At 40.3% G+C, this 21,117-nt stretch overlaps 1 long non-coding RNA gene across 1 annotated transcript in view; it reads left to right on the top strand.

Annotated features, from left to right (window-relative positions):
- The first annotated feature begins 555 nt into the window (after positions 1–555).
- The window catches only part of LOC147416014 (uncharacterized), a 30,114-nt gene continuing 9,552 nt past the window's right edge, over positions 556–21,117 (top strand). The window contains exon 1 of the long non-coding RNA XR_015183375.1: positions 556–587. This is a non-coding gene — a long non-coding RNA (uncharacterized LOC147416014). The remainder of the gene's footprint in view (positions 588–21,117) is intronic.

The raw sequence follows: 21,117 nt of genomic DNA on the forward strand, positions 1-21,117 counted from the left end.
ATTTTCACTCGCTGTGGCTTTTGATTTAGGTCAAAATGCAGGAATATAGCGGTGCCAGCGTCCGTGATTTTAGCTGGGAGGAGTGCGAGGTACGTGGTGGGACCCGATGCACCAGCTTCTTTTTCCTCCTTCCATGCTAGCCCTGGAGGTAGGAGGGAAAAGTCGGCTCGAAGTGCCTCCTTACCAGCTAACCCCCACACCATATACAGCCGTGGCGTTAACGCGTCCTGCGGTTTCTTTTCCAGGGTACGGTAAGGGGGTTAAGGGGCTGAGGGGGGACAGGGACGTGGTGGCGGCAGCCTTGGCCCCCTTGTAAAATAAGCCGTTGTCACGTCGCGTTACAGCCTCGTGGCGCTGGCCGGACCCCGCGACCTGGACCTCGCCTTGCAGGGGCCGCCGGGGACCACCACAGGGTTTGGGGCACCACCCCCGCTCCCGGCCCTGACCGCCGCCCAGCCCGGCCGAGCGGCCCCGGCGCTGCGGGAGGGAGGGCGGGGGCGGGGCCGGGCCGGGGAAGTGTGGTGGTCACGTGGCGGGGTCACGTGGCGGGGGAGTCGGGCCCAGCCGCCGCCGCCGCTCCGGTAGCGGTGAGAGACGGAGCCGGGAGGGCGGGCAGGGAGGGAGGGGGAGGCGCGCGGGGCCGGGGCGGGCGCGCGGAGGGGAGGGGAGGGAGCCCGGGGGTGCGGGTGGCTGCCGCCCGCTCCGCCGCCGCGCCCCGCCGAGGTGAGTGCGGGGAGGGGGGGGGGGGGGGGCGATGCGCGGGGCAGGGCCGCAGGGCGGGGGCGCCGCCGGGGGCGGGCTGGGCTGGGCCGGGCCGGGCCGGGCGCTGTGTGGGGCCGCGGGCGTCTCTGGGGCTGTTTTCCTTTTGTTCCGGTGGGCACCTGCGGCCGGCAGAGCGGGCCGCTCTTTGAGGGGGCAGGAGGTCCCGGTGCGCCGCCAGGACGTGCGCATCCGTGGCTGCCGAGCGCCTAACGGGCACCGGGCGGGCTGAGCCTTGGCTGCCCGCCGGCCTCCATCCCGCCTCTCCCCGTCAGCCTCCGGAGCGAAGGGCTGGCTGGAAACCGCGGTCCTTCCCTTGGACCTGCGGCTGCGGGTGCTCCGAAAGCCGGGGGGGTGGGGGGTGGGGGGGGGGGGCGGGGGTGCCCGCCCGCTCCCAGTGTCCGGCGCTCAGGGGTCCGGCAGCGGCCGGCTCTCCGGGAGCCGCGGGCGGCGGCGGAGCGGGGAGCGGTGGTGCTGGCTCCGGCATCACCTGTGACCGTCCGCACACTGCCTGTAGCGCTGCGATTTTTTTTTTCCGTTGTGTTTTGTTTTGTTTTTTTTTTTCCTTAATTTTTTTCGACATTCCTCTCCCGCCCCCGTTTTTCTCGGCGGGGGGTGGGGGGACAGCCGGTGAGGAAATTGGTCCTGCGGTACGGTAAAATTCGGCTAGCGAGTGCAACTCCACATTCTTTCGTGTTGTGTCTTCACATCGTGCCTTTCAATAAATGTCTGCGTGCAAACATTTTCCGAGCACCTTGGCTTCTCCTAAAGGTTTCCTGAAAAGTGCAGGAAGCATTTACCGATTCAGTACTTACATTTAACTGAAAAGGTAAAGCATACAATTGGAACAGCTGTGTGGGGTCAGATCAAAGGTCCATCTAGTTTAGGTTCCAGGTTCTGCAAGCGGCATATAGCAGACGCTTAGGAGACACCATAACAACAGGGTGAGCGTGCTGTGAAGCTTTGGGAAACCAGCCAGGCCTCTAGCAATTTGAGGTTAAGGAACTTTCTAAGTCAAATGTGATGTTTTAGTATTTAAAAGCCCTTTTTCTCCATTACTTAGTTACACATGTTTTCAAAAAAGAGCGAGACAAAGGCCTCTTAATAGAAAAGGTTTTTCTTTGCCGTCTTTAAAAAAATAAAATTGCAGGCATTGTTGTCATAGACAATTTCATTTTGCCGGGATGAAATTTGCCTGTCCAAGGATTACTGATTCATGAGCAATGTCCTGTTTTTTAGATAGGTAAGGGGTACTTGGAATGGGTATTTTCTACACGTACGGGAGCTGTAAATCATAGAATTGATTCTTAATGTCTGCTTTTACAAAACATTTGTGAAATTTAAGTCTTAAAACCTAAAATATCTGTTTAATAAAATGCAGTATAGTAAGAACTTGCTCAAAATAATAAGGGGTTTACTGTAATACAATATTGATAGCTTTGAAGATGATTGTGTAATGATATGAACCCACTAACATTTAACATTTAACCATTTTTATTTAAGCTTCAAGAGTTAATTTGCATAGAAAGAAAAGGTTTATTAATGGAACATATTTTTCATTACATCAAGATTTCCAGTAAAATTATTTCAATAATACTGCTGATGTACAGCATATATAAATAATGCAGCATATATAAATATATATCAATATCTTGGCTCTGTGTATACGATTGGCTTGTTGCACACCCAGCTTGTGGGACAACACCGTCATAGATTTTTTTCGTAACAGCTAAATGACAGTGATCCCTAGGGATGCTAGCTATCAACTTGTTCCTGCAATCCTAATTCAAGAAACAGCTTCATGCCAGGAGCTCCTAACCTGATTGCTCTTATAAGGAACATTTGCACGAGTGGGCCTCATTTTTCACAGGCAGTGTGAATGTCAAGCAAAGCAGAGCTATTTCGAATATCTGCATATCCCCCCCCACGCCCCCAGTGGAATTTTATGAGAAGGTCGTTACCAGTTTCTTGGGGGCTGAAAGGAGGTAGTGGGTTGGGGGGGGGTGTGTGTGTGTGCATATATATAGATAGATATTTATAAGATTAAAACTGACAGCTATAACTGTTGTGAATGACTTCCATGGAAAGATGTTGAGTTTTTTATTTTATTTTTTGTACAACACATCACTGCTTCTAACAACAGACTGGGATTTGTTCTCACCTAGTCAACAGATGTTTATTCTAAAACCCTTGACACATGTCACTATTCTATAAAAAGCCCAATGACTTTGAACTATACTGAGATTCTGATGGACACTTTAAAGTGTTCAGTGTATTTTCTTTAGTAAGTTGATGAATAGATTTAGATGTATTGTACGCTTATACGAAGAAAAGCCTTGCAGTGCAACTTTCCTTAGCTCACTGAGTCATTTTTATCACAAAAAAAATGATTGATGCAGCTGAACTTTCAAATAAAATTAGTTTTTTTATAACTAGCCTCTAGAAAAAGTTGTACTTGTTTTATGTAATTATTAAGCATACTTAGAATACACAGCTTTTAACAGTACTTTTCATTAGTAGGTCTCAAAGCACCTTGCAAAAGAATTCAGTGTAATTATTCTGTTCTTATCTAAGAGTAATTATTCTCATCTAGTGCTCATAAAGAGATCATTGTCTGCCTGTGGTCGCTGTAAGAAACTCTATAAGAAGGTCTAACAATAAAATCAGATTTTTGATGTAATTTTTTTTTTTTTACAATACCCCCTCCCCCCAACTCACCTTTCCCTTTTCTACAGTTTTCAGTTGTAGCTTTTTTATTTCGTTTAATGATACCTGAGGTAATTTCATACCGTACCTTCCGTAGCAAGGTTGCAAGCTAAAGCCAGTGCTTTAAGTAGAACAGAATTCTCTTCTTGGTGTCAGAAGAGACCCTGTTGAAGCCTTAACTAAATTTGTTGATGAGTTAAAGAATGATTCAAGACAGTTTCTGTTAAGGTGATCAAAGTAGTAATGGTGCACGTCTCTAGTTCAGTTACCATAGAGCTTGGCTGCTGAGGGAGTTTGTACAGATGTCTGTTGGTATCTATTGGGGGGGGGGGGGGGAAGGGGGGGGAAGGGGATGTGTGTGAATGAGTGAGTTACATGGCCGGCGTCCTCGTATCTTCTTGGTTTTCCTTCATTTCCTCCTTGCAGAGCTGGTAGAAATGGTATGGAATCTCGCATTTTGTCTTTTTGACTGGAACCTCCAGTTCTGGTCACCATCAGTGTCCCACTCTTGTAATGTGCGTCTGGTAGCAGAACAAACTTCTGATGCTAGAGGTGTAAGGTGAACACCCTTAAATTGTTGTTTTCTAACTACCTCTACCAGTTGGGATGTGCAGATGAGTACAGTGTAACTGTAATTATGTTATTGGTGCATTTTAATAGTTTAGAATTAGAGGTCTTCTGCTGCCTTGATATTTTCCAAAATAGGACAGAAAGCCATTTATTTTTTTTTTTGTTTTTTTTTTTTTAATTCAAGACAATACATTAAAGCATTGTCATTTAGGAATAAAGTAGAAGTTAGGAAATACATAAAGAACTGAGAATGGAAGGATTATAATTTGGGAATTGTATGGCATACTATATACTACATAGTGTGTGAACTGTATTCCCAGATAATATAATACTATCTAGAAACATGAGCTCATATAACTTAGATCTAAGTCATAAACCCTTTATTAAAGGGGATGAAGGCTTACCTACTGTAATGAAATGTTTGCCAGTAGTCTTGCAGGTGTAGTCAGTGATTTCAGTTGACTCTGTAAAAACAATGCCTGCTTGTTGGCAGGCTAGCATCTAGGCTCCGATTAGATCTGTGAGGATTCAGATTATTTGAAGAAAAGGTCTGAGGTCCAGTTCCAAGAAGTTTTTCTGCCCGTTTCTGTGTTCATTGTTTCTGTGTGACTCTTGTTTTGATCGATGCTTTTGTATTTGATCCATTGTTTCTATGTTGTGTTATTTTTAACCAATGCTTTGTTTACGTCATGTTACAGTACTTAAAACTTTAGTATCTTTTAAATGGTCTATGAGAATAGCTTTCACTTTGTGCTTATACCTGGGAAAGACCTTAGAATTACTCAGCTGCACATCATATCCTTGATAGCTATAATATACGGTCTGGAGAACCTCCCACTGGAAAGCTGGACTGTTCATGTAGCGTGAAGATCCTGATGCGTTTGTGACTGTTGCCTTTTGCATAGTTTCAGAGCTAACAGACCTAGCTGGTAGTTGTACACTTTCCTAGCACCCTGGGTCTGAATAGTCTCCAACATCCTTGTCTAGCACAAAGCACTCTTTGCGAGCAAGTTCTTGAAGATTAATTCTCCCATTAGATTATAATAACTAGCACTTCTGAGGACTAACATCAGTCCATCCTATCAGTTCTTCCTCTGCTTTGTACATGTGATGGAATAGATTCCTCTCCTTTGAAGACACTTTTCTCATTATGTATTTGTCAAAGCAAATATCTTGCAGCTGAACTGATTTCTAAATAAGATTTTCATATATCTTGTTTCACTAGCTTGAATAGTAACTGCGAAGTAAAATTTGGAAGAAGGCCAAACCCATTCAAATAACCATTAAAGAAAACCACTGCACATACTTTACCAATGGTACATGGCACCATTTAAGCAGACAAAAAACATAGAAAGGAGCCATGAATGTTGGACACAATATGAAAGAAAATAATCTTTCTGCATGTATATTAAGAATGTTATAGAAGAGCAGTGTTTTTGAAGAGAAGTAGCAAATAAAGTTATTGTGAAAAGCAAAGGTTGGCTGCCCGCTGCGATTGTGATGGATCACAGACCACAGGAGGCTCTTCAGTTTGAGAAAGACTGTAGCTAACAAAATTCTTAAATTGTGAGAGGGAGAGAGTGCTCTCACTTTTATTCTGTTTTGGTGCAGTATCTAGTACAGTGGGAGCCCTGGTCTGTTGGGCATCCAGGCATTACTAGCAATGTTATTGCTGCCTGTGTTTCATAAGGAACAGATTTCCTTGTTCTAATGGCACGGTGGAATGACTTCTAGGAAATCCTTTCGATTGTAAATAACTGAAAAATGAAACGTGACTGCAAAGATCTGCTGGTTCAAAATCTGGATAAAATACACAAAAGCGAGATTGACTAACACAAATCCTCTCTTGCAGATAATGTAGGCTGTTGATAATGTTGTATAAAAATATCAGAAATGTTACTCATAAAGCTATTTTAAATGATAAGTAAAACTTGAAAGGGGGAGTGAATACAGCTAAGGGAGAAGGAAGAAGAGTTATGTATTTGTGGTGTCTTCCCCAGCTCTCATGAGTGATGTAAGTATATTAAGAACTGTTACTATATAAATATCTTGGCTGCCATACAAGTGCCCTACATAGTGTTTGGAAATGAGGGAATTGAACAGTGTAGGTGTTGAACCAGCTTTAGATATTTTACCTTCCTTTTTCCCAGGCACAAAAATGCGGACCCAAGAACGGTGTATCAGCTCAGACCAAAGGTGTTTCCACATCAGTATCTTGTTTTTAATAGCGGCTGATAGCGGATGCCTAGGGAAGAGTATCATAGGGCATGCAAAGAGCTGAGTGTCTGAAGGAAGTATCACTGTCTTCTAGCAGGATGCAGCTTAAGAGTCTCTGGGCAGATGATTTGGTATTTAATCATTTGGTTTTTACTAGTTCTTTTGAGCCCTTGATAGCTTTAGCCACAGCATCCTGTGACACATGAATGACAGGAGTGGTAAGTGTCCGTTTTTAGTTAGGCTGTTGCCAGCTTTAGAGTTAAAATGCATTACTCCTTTAATTTGGTGTGGTGTAAAACCTGTTGTTTTTAATTTGTAAAATTTGGTATCAAACGCATATGGATAAAGTTGAGTGCTTGATGTGTATGTATGGAATGTAAAGCCTTATGTGTAGACTCCTCCTTTTATTTACTGAGAAATATAAAAAAGAACTCTTCATAAAAACTTCTAATTTTCAGTAATGCCCAGTTTGTTTACGCTTTGCATTTCTCTTAAGATGGCACCTGAGAACTGTTTATAGCTGGTTTCGCTCTTAGTAGCGTATCTTTTAGTAAAGACTGCAGTGTTCATATCTGTGTATGAATTGTATCTGTAGAAACATTGTGAGCATGAAAGGCTTGCTTTTGAAAAGTAGTTGCCAAGTTTGTGATTGTTTATAGGAATGAAGAAGGTTTTGATTCAGATTTTGGTGGAAGTTTCTGTAGTTGAGTAGCAGAGGACAGGTATTATACCCATATTTGTCATATGGCCATCCAAAAAAAAATGAAAGACATTCCCGAATAATTTGGAAACAGAACAATACATAAATGAAACAGCTCTTTTCTATGGCCAATACTTGAACTTTCACTTTGTCGGTAAAGAAACCGTGATACAAATCAAATGGATTTGATTTGGCTTTCCAGACTTGGATTGCTCTGGAGACTGCTGAGGAATTTTCCAGTTTGATACGGACTTATCACTGGCTTGGATTCCTCATTTCTCCTCGTGAGTGCAAGGGTTTGTTAGCAAATTTTTAAAGATGTTTGATGCCTAAGGCAAAGAATCCTTTATGGCAGTATATGTATATTTTAAATTTTTTTTTTATAAATTTGTCAAAACAGAAAATGGGGCTACAGCTCCCATTGTTCAGTAGCTCTTTACGAATTTAATTAGATAAAGCAATGAAAGTGGTGGAATTCTAGGAGAGAACTTTAAATAAATGCATTTGAATCTTCTTATGATGTGGGAAGCTACACAGTGAAGATCTGCGATCTTGCATGAATGATCAAGGGATAAAATTAAACCAGCTCATGTTACAGGTATGCAATTTGGAACCATTTGCTGTTTTTCCAAAGAGGAGATGAAGAAATGTAAAAAAATAAAATAAAATAAAAATTAGAGGCTTTGGGGAAAGAGTGTGGTTCCTCTAAAGATGCCTATGGTAAGCCCTATTATGAATTGTAATACACTACCATGAGCAAGAATTAGTCTGTTTCTTTCAACAACAAAAACTTCAGTGCAGCAGCAGGACCCTGTTAAAAGCAAATACAGATCATAGAATTAAGTGATTAAGTCGTCTTCTGAGGTACAGACCTTACAGTGGTGGATTCCTTCCAGATTTTGCCAGCTTGCTGAGGAGACATACTCTCTTCCTTTATACCAGTAGAATAACCCCATGGAACATGTATTAAGTCCAATATACATTATTTCCCAGTGTTGCAAAGAGAATTTTGAATTTGAAAGTCTGTTCACTGGGCCTGTAATAAGATTGAGGAAAATATATTAAAAAAAAAGAAAGTATAAATTGAGCTCAGTACTAGTGCTAGGAATATACATGGACAGTATTAATCCCTCCTCTGTATTTCCAGAAGGTTAAGTACTACTTTTTATTAATAAAGGAATTGGAAATTGCTCTTTCGACCAAGGATTTAAATGAGAGGCCACTGATTAGAGAATGATGTTGTAGCTTGGGTGACAAGGAAGAAGATTATATGGGAAATTCATTTTCAGTACTGTGTTGGTGAGTTTTGCAATTGTTATTATTGGTACAGATAACAGATGACCTAAATAGTGGTTGTTCTGGGCTAAAAGTGACCAGTAATGCTGAAAGATTTCATAAAAGATAGTGTCCTATTTTCGAGATGCAAAAGTAAAGTCTTTTGTCACTGTCAAAGAGGGGTTTATATTCCAAAGGTTGGGTAGTTACTTAATTCAGTCTTCCTCTTCCCCCTTTGGAGTTTGGTTTAAATATTTCTGGTGTGAGGAAGCTTCTAGTTGGTTTGGAGAGAAAATATTTGTGATTTAATTGTCTGGTGCTCTGGTGACAGAACGAGCTCTTGTTGGTTTTAAAATAGCATTGCTCATTGAAACTCCAGAAATACTGGGGAAGCTTTATCTCCTGGTTTGGATTTGAATTTGTGTCCTTCCTTGTCGTCCAAGGATGAGAGTGAAAACTAAGAAATGACTGACGTTTTCTTTATATTGGGCAGAGGATGAAAACTCTCCTAAAACAATGGAAGGATCTTTGCATGGGAAATGATAGTATGATTTTTATAGTGTCTCCAGGAGTAGATCTGCTCCTAGTTGTCCATTTTTTGGTAAGGAAGGTGTAATGGGACGGATATGTTGTGAGCATTTGGATCATGTTGATTTGCCTCCAGCTGCATTGTCACAGTTTTGATGAATATCATGGCTGATGACTGAGTGTCTATGCTGATGTTCACCTGTCTTTGTTTTCACTTATGTTTACTTCTGGTTTGTTTCGTTGGTGTGTAGACTAAGATCTCATTGTTTTCTGAGCCTGACACTTGCTCAAGCTCTTGGAATAGCTTTTCTCCCTTGGAGTGTCATAAGAGGTTTGGGTTGTTGCCTGCTTCACTGGCAGGACCAGTGTGGAAGCATCAAATGAAAGATCCTTAAATGCTGACAATGCTCAGTTCTGTTTCTATTTTGATTGCCCCCAATGACGTTTCTGAATGCACTTCTCCATGTGTGGGCTGATAACACTATTGATAAGAATAGACCTGAGGGTGATACAGGTTGAACGGGGAAAGCGCTGGAGAACATACTAAAGAGTACACAACTACTTTGAGTTTGTGTCCTTGATTAGGATGGGGTTTTTTGTGGGGGGGTGTGTGTGCTTGTGGTGTATTTCTTTTGGTGTTTTTTTGTTTTGTTTTGTTTTTTTACAATGGTTAGGACAATTTCTTCCAATCTTTCTGGTTAAGAGTTGTGACCCTATTTCCTGGATGCTGATACCATTATTGTCTTTGCCTTCATTGAAATTTACAATTTTGCAATTTTGTGGTGTGCTAGACGAGACTGTGTTTTGTTATTGCTTCCTTGTTTCCTCTACATCTTTATAACAAATGGAGTCAGGAAGGAAATCTTGTGGGTTTGTTTTTTTTGTTTTGTTTTGTTTTAAAACACCTCATTATGTTAGCTGATCTAAAAATCTATCTGGAAAACTGCCCCAACTTAAAAATAAATAGCAACTGCACACAGACATACTTGGCTGCACAGTGAGAGCTGTTTTTGGAAAAGGGTTCTGTCCTGTTAATTTTATCGATCTCTAGTTTTACCTTCATTTGAGAAATCCTAATGAATTTTGGCATCTTTTCCAGACCTTCCTAATAGATAAATATGTACATCCTCTGGATCAGATTTCAGAATCATTTGTGTAGGGGAAGCCCTGCTTATCTGTCAGATAACCTCAGGTACTCCAGTAATTCCTAGTGTGTTTGAAGTTCTCCCATTGCTTGTTTGGTGTCTGCAGGGTCTTGTGACTGGGAGGGTGAAGTAGGCTGTAGGAGGTTGCTGCCCTATAAATACAACATATTAAAAAGCAGCTGTAATCCCGTGCAGATGAGTGTTGTGATGAAATATTGTTTCTGTTTTTTAAATGAACCTGTGTCAATCTAAGTTAACAGTTACATTTGGATTTTTTGTTATGCATTGATGATTACAGCAGAAGAATGGGAGTCGGAACTCCTGTACTTCTCTTGCAATTCTGTCATGAACTTCTGTATTGCCTTCAGATGCCTAATTGCCTTTTCTTCAGCAGTATAATGGGAATAATGCTATTTCCCTACTTCTGCTAGGGTCACTGAAGCTAGTAGTGCACTTCCAGGACGCTGGGTAAAAGGTTCAAAGTTCAGGGTCATGTTAAAAGAGATCATTGTGCGGTTGGAAATGAGTCAAACGTTCACTCAACTGAAGATGAATAGGCTAGGTAAAGGTTAAACTAAAAAAGTTGCAGAAAGAGAGGGGACTGGAATAGGACAGGCTAAGCTATAAATATTGTTATGTGATTCTTTATTTCCTTGTTTTGTTGTTGATTCTTGAGCCTGTGAACTCTCGGCCTATCACTTAACATCTCTAAGGCTAAAGTAATGATACATTAAAATAATGAGGTTGGAAAAAGTGCGTGCCTGGGTGAGGTAGCTGTCTAGGGCACGTGTTTGGACATCCACTAAAGCACTCTTGTAGTTGAAAGACTGCTGTACCTGTTTGTAGCAGGTAGTGAATCTCAGAAAGGGTCTACATTGTTGGTAAATTAAAATATGGTGTGTTGGGGGTTTTGGGAGTTAGCAATGACAAGTCCGTATTGCTCATTCATTGACAAGGATGTGTTTGTGACGGAAAGGTTGATTCGACACCTTAGCGCATTTCTTTCTCTCCTGTATACTAGAAATTGCATCTATAGACCATTCAGCTTTATCCATAGAGATGCTTTTAGGCTGCAGATTTATGAATAAGGTTGTGGGAGTTCTAATTTTCACAATCCTTTAGCAGTGTCTGTGTTTACTGAAGCACTATGAATAAAGCAGGGATGCTCTTTTGTTGAAAACTCTCATCCTACCTGTTTGCGATTCTTTTTGGAGGACAGACTCCTAATGCCTATAATAATTTTCTTTAATGCTTGTTTAGCTATTATGCCCCAGATTTATGTTTGAACAGTGTAGTATACAATATGCAAAATACAATTTATCCATGTCATGTCAAGAATTAAACATTAAGGTTATGTAACCTAAACTTCTGCGCAGCACTGTCTTTGCGTTATATGTGAAGTTGGGTGCTTAGGTTAAAACAAAGCAGTGTTCTTTTCAGATAAAGTAATTATGGCATTTTCTATTATTATGACACTTAAATTCGTGATACAGGTATGAAGCTCATTCTCTCATGTAGTGAACTGTTAATAGGTCTGTTCTCTGGCCTCTGGATATAGATAGAGACCTTGTGAAGAAGAGAATTGTACTTCAAGGCAAAGAGACAAAGATAAAATTTCGTAGGTCACAGGCAAGGATAAGAGAGGGCAAGAAGGTAATAGAATAGAATTGAATTGAATCATTCGGGTTGGAAAAGACCTTTGAGATCATCAAGTCCAGCCACCAACCCTACTCTACCAAGTACACCCCTAAACCATATCGCCAAGCACCACATCTAAACGACCTTTAAACACATGAAGGGATGGTGACTCAACCACCTCCCTGGGCAGCCTGTTCCAGTGTCTGACAACCCCTTCAGTGAAAAAATTTTCCTCATGTCAAGCCTAAACCTGCCCTGGTGCAGCTCGACTCCGTTCCCTCTTGTTCTATCACTGATTACCTGTGAGAAGAGACCAGCACCTACCCCTCTACAATGTCCTCTCAGGTACTTGTAGAGAGCAATAAGGTCTCCCCTCAGCCTCCTTTTCTTAAGACTAAATAGCCCCACTTCCCTCAGCTGCTCTTCATAAGACTTACTCTCCAGGCCTTTCACCAGCTTTGTTGCCCCTCCCTGCACTCTCTCCAGCACCTCAGTGTCCTTCCTGTATTGAGGTGCCCAAAATTGAACACAGTACTCAAGGTGCTGCCTCACCAATGCCGAGTAGGAGTACAATCACCTCCCTACTCCTGCTGGCCACACTATTCCTAACACAAGCCAGGATGCCATTGGCTTTTTTGGCCACCTGGGCACACGGCTGATTCATATTCAGCCGCTTGTCAATCAGTACCCCCAGGTCCTTTTCTGCTGGGCAGCTTTCCAGGCACTCTTCCCCAAGCCTGTGGTGCTGCATGGGGTTGTTGTGGCCCAAGTGCAGGACCCGGCACTTCACCTTGTTGAAGCTCATCCAGTTGGCCTTGGCCGATCGATCCAGCCTGTCAAGGTCCCTCTGCAGAGCCTCCCTACCCTCAAGCAGATCAACGCTCCCACCTAACTTGGTGTTGTCTGCAAACTTACTGAGGGAGCGATCTATCCCTTCGTCGATATCATTGATAAATATGTTAAACAGAAGTGGCCCTGGTACTGACCCCTGCAGAACACCACTTGTGATGCTCCTCCATCTGGATTTAACTCCATTGATCAGCACTTTCTGGGCCTGGGCATCCAACCAGTGTCTTACCCAGCAGAGGGTATGCTCATCCAAGCCATGAAAGTCCTTGCTTCTCATTTTGAGGCTTATCAGTGTTCCAGTGCAGATGTTTATTCAGAAATTTAACTGAACAAATGAAACATGCCATGAAAAATGCAATGAACGGAATTGTATTCTTTTGTGATAATTTTTCTCACCAGGTTTCTCAAGTTGTGGTGTGAGGCTTCTCACCTTGAGCTGCTTGCCGCTTCTGTGTGTAATGTCTTGTTTACCAGTCTTTTTCCTTTCTATTTTTCGAGAGACTTGTTCTCTTGTTATGAGAGGTTTATTTGCCACCTTTGAGTAGCTGAGTAAATTCAGGGATCTCTCAGGGATTTAAATTTGTCAAAAGATCATAACACTGTTATGTTGGCTAGTCCCTCTGCATTTTTGAGTTTTTCTTTCAGGATGAGCTCCTGTGGCTATGTGGTTGATGCTGTGCATGGTTCCTCCAAGTGAGACTGCTAAGGTTTTTGCTCTCCAAACTCTGATGTTTGTTAGGTGGCCTGTACCGTAGTGCTCAAGCCCTCTCTTTCAACCTTTTCTTGCAGGATATTTCAAAGCCATTTGCTTTAAACTATAGTCATAATAGGGAGGGAAAAGTTGTGCGAGATGCTGGTTTCCTTGCCAAATAAAACTCACAGAAGTGCATAGCTTGTTTGGCAGCAGTAGGATATCTAGTGCACTTTGCAGCACACTTGCTGTGAACTGACAGCCAAAGACCTTTTGTTCAGTGTTTTGAAAAATTTCAGACCCAAAACTCTGGTCAAAACACTGTTCAGACAAAAGAAGGTATATAGCCACTGCTCTGAAAGCCATAATCTTTCTTCTTATGTTAAGGTTTTCAGACTTAATAGAGAGGTGTCCTGTCCTCTCTACTGTTTGAAGGCTCAAAGGCTTAAGAAACATGGTACTTCAAATTGTGTTATTTGCCCTGGCACCCATTCTTGTGGAGTATCTTCTGCAGAATTTTTCTGGCATTTACATACAAGGTGGGCAAAAGCTTAGGTTTTCCTAGAGTAGGTTTGTGTAGTTTGTGATTATTTTTTTAAAAATTTTTTTTCATCCTCCGAATTCTGAAATCCTCACTGATGAGTCTATTATAAACAAGACATTTCCTCATGCTGATGATAAGTCTGAATCTGCCTTGGGACCGTTACCTCTTTCTTTGCATGATGTCAGTGGAAAGCTTGAAAGTGCTGCCACTTTCCTAGCTTGCTTTCTCAACTAGAAAAGAAATGTTTATTGTCAGTGGCTTGTTAAGTCCTTAGTATGGTAGAAGTTGATTTTGTGGTAGTATAATCATAACGTCCTTCAGTCAAATGCCCTCGCTCTTTGTGGTTATCCCCAAAATCAGCAGGGTGTCATAGTGTGTCATTGTTTAAGCATATGAAGACATATTTTGCTGAACCTATGCCTCAATCAGTTGGAAAGGTTGCTTCCTGCTTCCCACTGCTGGTTTTTGGTGCAGATTTGTGACATACAGAAACAAAAATGAAACAAAGGTGTTAGTATTATACACAGGTTTTGGGTTGAGACAGGAATATTGGTTGTCAAAGAGGTGTTTTTTGTTTGTCCTGTCCTGTTAGCCCAGCCCCAGTCATGGTATATGATTACATATACCTGGAAAGACTTTAGTATGAGGATAACATCTTTGGTTTTTTAAAGCAAACACCTGTTGTATACTTCTGTCAATTGTGTCTTTATGGGAGTAATATGAAAGCAATTATTGCTATCCTAATTTTTTCATCAGCATTTTATCTCTGTTTTGTTTAATTGCTCATTGTACATTGTTTTCCTAATAACACACTCTTGTCTCCCTATGTGAACTTAAAAGTATCTGATTTATTGAAATAGGATTGTTTTGCTTAGTGGATTTTGTGAACACGTCATTTCTTATGTCAAATGATTCAGCATTTCGTTGGCATGCTAATGAAAAAATGCTTCAATAACTTTGGTTTTGTTTTTGAGTGTAAGAGTGTCTTATAAATGCTGTTGCTAAACTGAAGGACACAGATTCTCCCATCCCCCCTCCCCCCAAATCCTGCATCCCTACAAATCTAATTAAACATCCCTTGTACTAGATGGCGGATGATGCTCTGTAGTATGTATGTACAGGCTGCTGGCGTGTTTACTCAGTCCAGGAAATTGATACCATGCCTGAAGTCTGACTTTGGCCTTTTGCCCAAGAGCCTTAGCATCATGGCTTCAAAATAAAACTGCATGAATTCCACATGTTAGTCTAGTGCTCTTTTTACCCTGTGAACCACCTGCCTGTTCTCAATATGACCTTAATTTCCCCAGAAGGAAACTTGCTCCTTATGTCTCTGATTTCTTCTTAGAGGGATTCCTGCCAGCTCTGTCATTTGCTGTGTGACTGAGATAATGTTTGTCATGACCTGGTGTCTCAGCTGGCAGGGTGCTGATCCTGCAGATCAGTCACTGGTCAGGTTGGAGCCAGCTTCTAAAGATTGACCTACTGCTGCTGTATGCTGCGGGGTTTGGCAGATAACCTTTACAGTTTTTCTTCTCGTATGTGTACATAGATGGCTTTGAATGGGAGGATGGGTGGGGGGAAGTAGAAATACTAATTTCTGCATAGTCCCTCTGTTACAAACCTAACATAGGCATTGTTTACCCCATATTCATCCACCTGAAATCTTGTGTGTGTTGAGATTTGAAGTATGAAGACTATATTTTCCTGAAGTTTTAAAGACATAAAACTAGTATGTCTGAAGGGCTTTTAGCAGACAAAATGTGTTGAATTCAGTCTGTGACAGTTCTCCTGCTGTACCTGGTAGAGACTATCACCAGTACACTGCTGAATGATTAGAAGAGAATGTGTGCCTGTACCTCATGAAATTTACTTTAGAATTTGGCTCTTTAGCATGGTCTTATCTTCATTGTCAGCTTTTAAACTGAGATTCAGGACCTTTTTGTGTTGTAATGGAAGTACAGACATGGGTCCATAATGGAGGAGGAGCCTTTCTGACAATACCATAGCCAAGTCTTTTTTTACTATGATATGTTAGATAGCCTTTACAGGGTATCTAAAAATGGATATAAAAAGATGGTATTTTTAAGTGAAACTTTTTGTCTAAGTCTGCTGTAGTAAATTCAGTCTTCAGCATAAGTTGTCAAATTTAAATAAAATAGCTTTGCTAATAAATAATGTGAGTATGTATTGCTTAAATATTTTTTGTTGAAGTTCTAAAGTATACCAGATCACTAAAGTGACGGAAATTGCTGGGTAAATAATTGGGTTCAGTTTGAAGGGGTAGATCAGCTAGCAATAGGTTTTCTTCAGTAGGCGCAGACAGAAAATTTCGTTCAGTATAGTTTATGTCCATTTTTTAAAAGGAGAAGCTGAAACATGTAAGAAATGTGATGTTGAGCTTACATGTTGAGCTGTTTCTACTGATGTAGTATCCAGAAAGTGACCTCAGTTCACTAGCTAAGGATAATGCTTTCTTTTATTTCAAAAAAATAAATTTAGTTTTCAGTGAAAAACATAGAGGCATATGAATCTAAAATGTCTAGTGTAGTTTTATTAGTAACACTCTCTAAATCTTGTAAAACTTGGGTTTGTGTAAATGGAATTCCAGTTTCCTTTGAAACCAACTCGACACAGTTGTGAGTTTGGAAGATAATCCTGAAATGCAATCCTTTAAAATATTGCAACTTTACTTTGCTGTCCCCAGCAGCATTGGCGACATTGGGTCTGGCTGTTGGCAGCGGTAACTTATTGTTCTAGGCTGCGTCTTATAACACTTTAGAGTACCTTCTGTACTTGCAGTGTTACGTATGCATATACTGTGTGTCAGTGGTGCATGTATGCCAGTTTGGAGAACATCTGGTCCAGAAAATGAGGATGACCATTTACCTTTCTTTAACACCAAATGTGAAAATAATCAATCTGAATAAATGTGTGTTTAAATTATGTAATTACTTAAATGTGAATGTATTGTAACATTAAAGTTAGAAAAATGAAATAGCAAATATGAGGTATAAGCTATTTTTACTTGCAAATCAACATCAGTTTAAGATTACTATCTAGCAACAGGTTTTGTTTCAGAAAAAGAGTAGAAATGCAAAATCAAATTATAATTATATATTTATATAAAGTTTTCTTGTTTGACGACTGAAATAGTAACTGTTATTGGTTACTGTAAATCATTTTGGTTTAACCTGGCCTGAGTATCTATCTTCTGCAGTGAACTGCAGGAGAAGTGTTTTGACACAAGATGCGTTTTCACCAAATGTTGATGGATATTTTCAAATATGAGAACAAAACACAGGATGTTGGTTATGGCTTTTCCTGTGGATCCAAAACAGATAAGTTTTGAAGCAAGATGGAAATGGCCAAGAAAACATCAGATGAGACCCACTCAGGGGTAATAAGATGGTAGCACAGACTGGAAGCCAGCAATGGTAAATTCTTCCTTCTTATTTTGATGGCCCTTTCAGTATTAAGGAGGATGCTCTACCTCTGTCTCATGGGGAGGTTCTGTGGTGCAACTGGGCTGATCTAACATCTTTCTGTTTCTGAAAGGTCTCCCTGCACCTAAGTCTTGTGGTTCCTGCCTGCTTCTTTGCTTCAGCTCCGACACTCATCTGAACATTTAGTGAGTTGATCTCGCTCCCCTAAGGCTGCAGAATACTCCTCACTTTTTTAATATTTATTTTATGATGTTTTAGGGAACTGAGTCTGCCCAAGGAGATGTTAGTCTGGCACCTGGCAGTGAACAGAGGGACAAGGGCCAACCAGATCTAGGAAGGCAAATTGGAGTGGGTCGTAGGGGTGGTGGAGATTAAGAAGTCTTTCTGTAGCATAGGCAGTTTTGAATGGTTTGCTTGTCTTGCAGGCCTGTACCTTTAGTTTCCTCATCTGTTACAACAGGAATCATACTTACCTATCTTACAGGGTTGCTAAAAAGACTTTGTAATGTGTGCGTTCACGGCATCATAAGTGGTAAGAAAGATCTTAACAGAAGCAATCCCGTCTTACTGTATACTGAATATACTGCTATTTTTGCCAGAAAACTTTATTTCTCAAAAGATAAAATGTCATAAAGCTGTTGGATTACCATTGATAATGGTAATTCTGCCAGTCATGTACCACCTCTTCTGTTGAAGAATAGTGAAACTCTCTTAGTATTAATAATTTTGCGGGAAGAGCAGGGCTAGCTGTTTGAATCATTGAAGGCTGCTATGAGAAACCCAGTACTGTTTCCCTAGGGCCTACCAATGTAATTACAGAAGCTTCTTTCGATAAGATATCAGTTTTTTGTAGCTCTGCTTCAGAGCAAATAAAGCAATAACAAATGTTGAACAGAGCGGATGACCTGTGTGTGTCCTGATTTTCTTTGCAACTGCATGTGGCCTTCCAGAAGATAGGCTTGGGTTTGCTTTTAGTCTCTGGCTGATCTGGGTGCAGTTCTGAGAAGCAGCAAAAAGGGCATTTGCTGTCAGCTCATAGAAGTTGCTTTGTGCTTTGGCTTTTGGCTCTTGCAAGGAGAGCAACAGATCCAAGAATCACAGAACGCGTTGCATGGGGGAATGTTATGAAACAGAAGTGCCTTCCTATGTTCTGCTTAAAAAGTTTGATAAATTAAAACATTGAAGCATTGGGAGGAATAATCCTGCGGCATCTGTATAGCGCTATATAAGAAAGAAACACTTTTATTGTAGAATATCCTAGTGTATGTGCTCCCCATCCCAGTGGGAGACTGACTGCCCAGGAGAAGATAGTCTGTAATCAGATCCTTGCAGCTCTGCATTGCTCTGATACATCTGTCTAGAGTCTAGTGGTGTCTTGGTTTGGTTTACTGTTCACATTGCTCTCTGTGAGATGGATTTCTTAATCTGAAATGAAAATTTGTAAACATAGAAATGCAAACTAAAGCTTGTGACTTACATTTATGAAAAGCCATGTTACTGGTTTCCGTCAACTGAAATATCAATTTAACATATTTTCTAGATGTGAGCTTTAGCTTTCAAGCTTTAATCAGCATAAGACATGAGGTGGTAGTATTAGCTCTCCAGCCTTTTTTGCTTACATCTGTTACAAGACTTCAGAGAGTACTTTGCTTCAGATGTTAATTGTATTTAAGCAGCTAAAAAGAAATCTGGTGGATTGGATATGGTGTTATTTTATTGATATTTTGCCCTTAAAGGGGGGGGATCCATGAATCTTCTTAATACTGTCTCCTACCTCCTTGATGTCCAGTAGAAATAGCAAAAAAATTTAGTATGTGAGGATAATCAAATGGACCAGATAGGCATTGCAGGCAATTCATAGCTGCTTTGGAATACAAAAGGTAGAATATCTCTCTCTACATAGATGGAAACAGGAAAGAAGTTTTAGAGAGCTCCTAAGCCTAATTTTGTACTTTGATCATTCTTGAGAGCAAGGGGAAGAAAATTTGGTTTTGCTAGCAGGCCCCTTAAATGCCATGTATGTGTGGGATCTTTTGGGGTTTACTTGCTTGAGAACTTTGTGTCACAGTAAGTGAAAAGTAATGTATCATTTTACTTACTGGGGTAGAATTTTCTTAAAATGCATTTCTTGAGTTACTTAATTTCAGAATCTTTGTATCAGTTTTATGAAATAGTGTATGTTTTACCTTTTTGCCTAAGTAATGTTTGTTTTGTGCGTCCATCTATTACAGATCAATTGTGATGCCTGTTTCAAGCAGATGCTGAAGTGTTGATTTAGTTGTAATCTAGTTAGTATAAGTAACAAGAAACCATATAGTTTTCTCCTAGTAACCTCCTGTTATTCTGTGGTCTGCATACTACACACTTAATGGAAAAAGTATTGAGGTGTCATGACAGCATTAGACACTGAAGTAGAATACTGTCTTATGTTCTCTGAGTATAAAAAAACCCTGGAATATACTGATCCTCTTAAGCTATAGAATTGAAGTCCTGAAAAAGATGTTTTCATGTAATTTGTTTTAATAGACTTTGTAAGCTCAAGGGGACTGCTGACACTGTAGGATTATGATGTTACCTTGCCAAGCTGCTTACCAGAAAAAGCAGCAGAATTTTCATTGAGCAGTTTGCAAGCAGACTTTCTCAACACAGAAATGGAATCTTCAGTACAGTTGTTGAGGGAATGATAGGGGTGGATTATATGTTAAAAGGGTTTTTGTTTGGTTGTTGGTTTTTTTTCTCTTAATTGTTCTTCCTTTTCTCCCCTTCACATAGACATACAGAAATAGCACTTAATATACTAAATATGAGGCCTTTATACAGCTCTGGAGGTACTTTGTGAAGCACTTATTTAATGAAAAAGTGATTGTACTAAACCGAGTTTGTCTATGTAGTAATTCTAGTCATAGAAGGAAAAAAGTGACTTTATGTAAGATAGCTTTAAAATTTCAGGTCAAAATGGTGTTATTTATGAAATTACCTCAGATTGCTTTTATCTTATTGTTACTTTTTGCTAGAATCTGCAAGCGTGGTGGAATCCTAGGAAATTCAGTTTGAAAAAGGGGAAAAGAAAAAAAGGCAGCCTTTGCATGAGCAAAGCATGAGTGCAGGAGTGTGACCTATATTTGTCAGATTTAGCAGAAGCAGCCTGCAAAGTAGCACATCATCTACTAAATGCAATCATTGCTTTCCCAAATCCAAGTTTTCAAAATGAAGTAGAAAATGTATGAAGCTCACATTCTTCAGTTGAGTCAGTCTTTGGCTGTTTTGAAAAGTTTACCATCTTCATCTGAAGCTTGTTTTGCTTCTTGGGAAAGGCAGTAAGGTGAAACTTGGCAATAGGAAAGAAGAAAATCCAAACAAAGAATGCCAGTGGGGTTTTTTTTGGTTGGTTTGTTTTTTTTTCCCCTGTTTAGTCGTGGATAGCTTTAGCTTTGTGTGTATGTGAATGTGTTAGCTCTGTGTGAATATTTAAATATTTATCTAAAATGTATAGGTTTAACTGCGATGATGAATCTTCCCTTATGTTTTTCGTGCTTCATAGGTTCTGAAACTGAGCTTTATCAAAAAAAAAACCCAACTTGTAAGCATAGGTTAGGTAAAGATGCTAAAAGGCATTGAGAGTTTTGTGTTGTGGAAGAGAAATAATTTGGTCCAAGAAGTTTGATAGTTACTGCGTTTGTATAACTTCCTAGGAAAAAAGTGAAATAAAATTAATTACAGGACTAGCTCTGAAGTAGTGAGAATATTACTTTTACTTAAAAAAAACCCTCACAAATTTACAATGTCTGTTTACTTTCTTGGTGAAACCTGAATGTTTGTTCAGTGGAAGAGCATTTTCCATAATTTTGTAGAGATTATAGTTAGAAGCAAGCCTTATTTAGTAGTTGTACAGAGTTGAATTACATGAAGTCTGGCTATCTTGAGATGTTACCATGTTAAGAAATAAATATATCAATACAATATAAAATGAATACATTTTATATTAAAAATTATACCTTTTAAAGGCTTGCTCTTTGCAGCTTGGCAAAGCTGAATGGGAAGAATTGGCATCT

Source organism: Leptosomus discolor, chromosome 2 (genome assembly GCF_034619465.1).
Source record: "Leptosomus discolor isolate bLepDis1 chromosome 2, bLepDis1.hap2, whole genome shotgun sequence".
Lineage (NCBI taxonomy): Eukaryota > Metazoa > Chordata > Aves > Leptosomiformes > Leptosomidae > Leptosomus > Leptosomus discolor.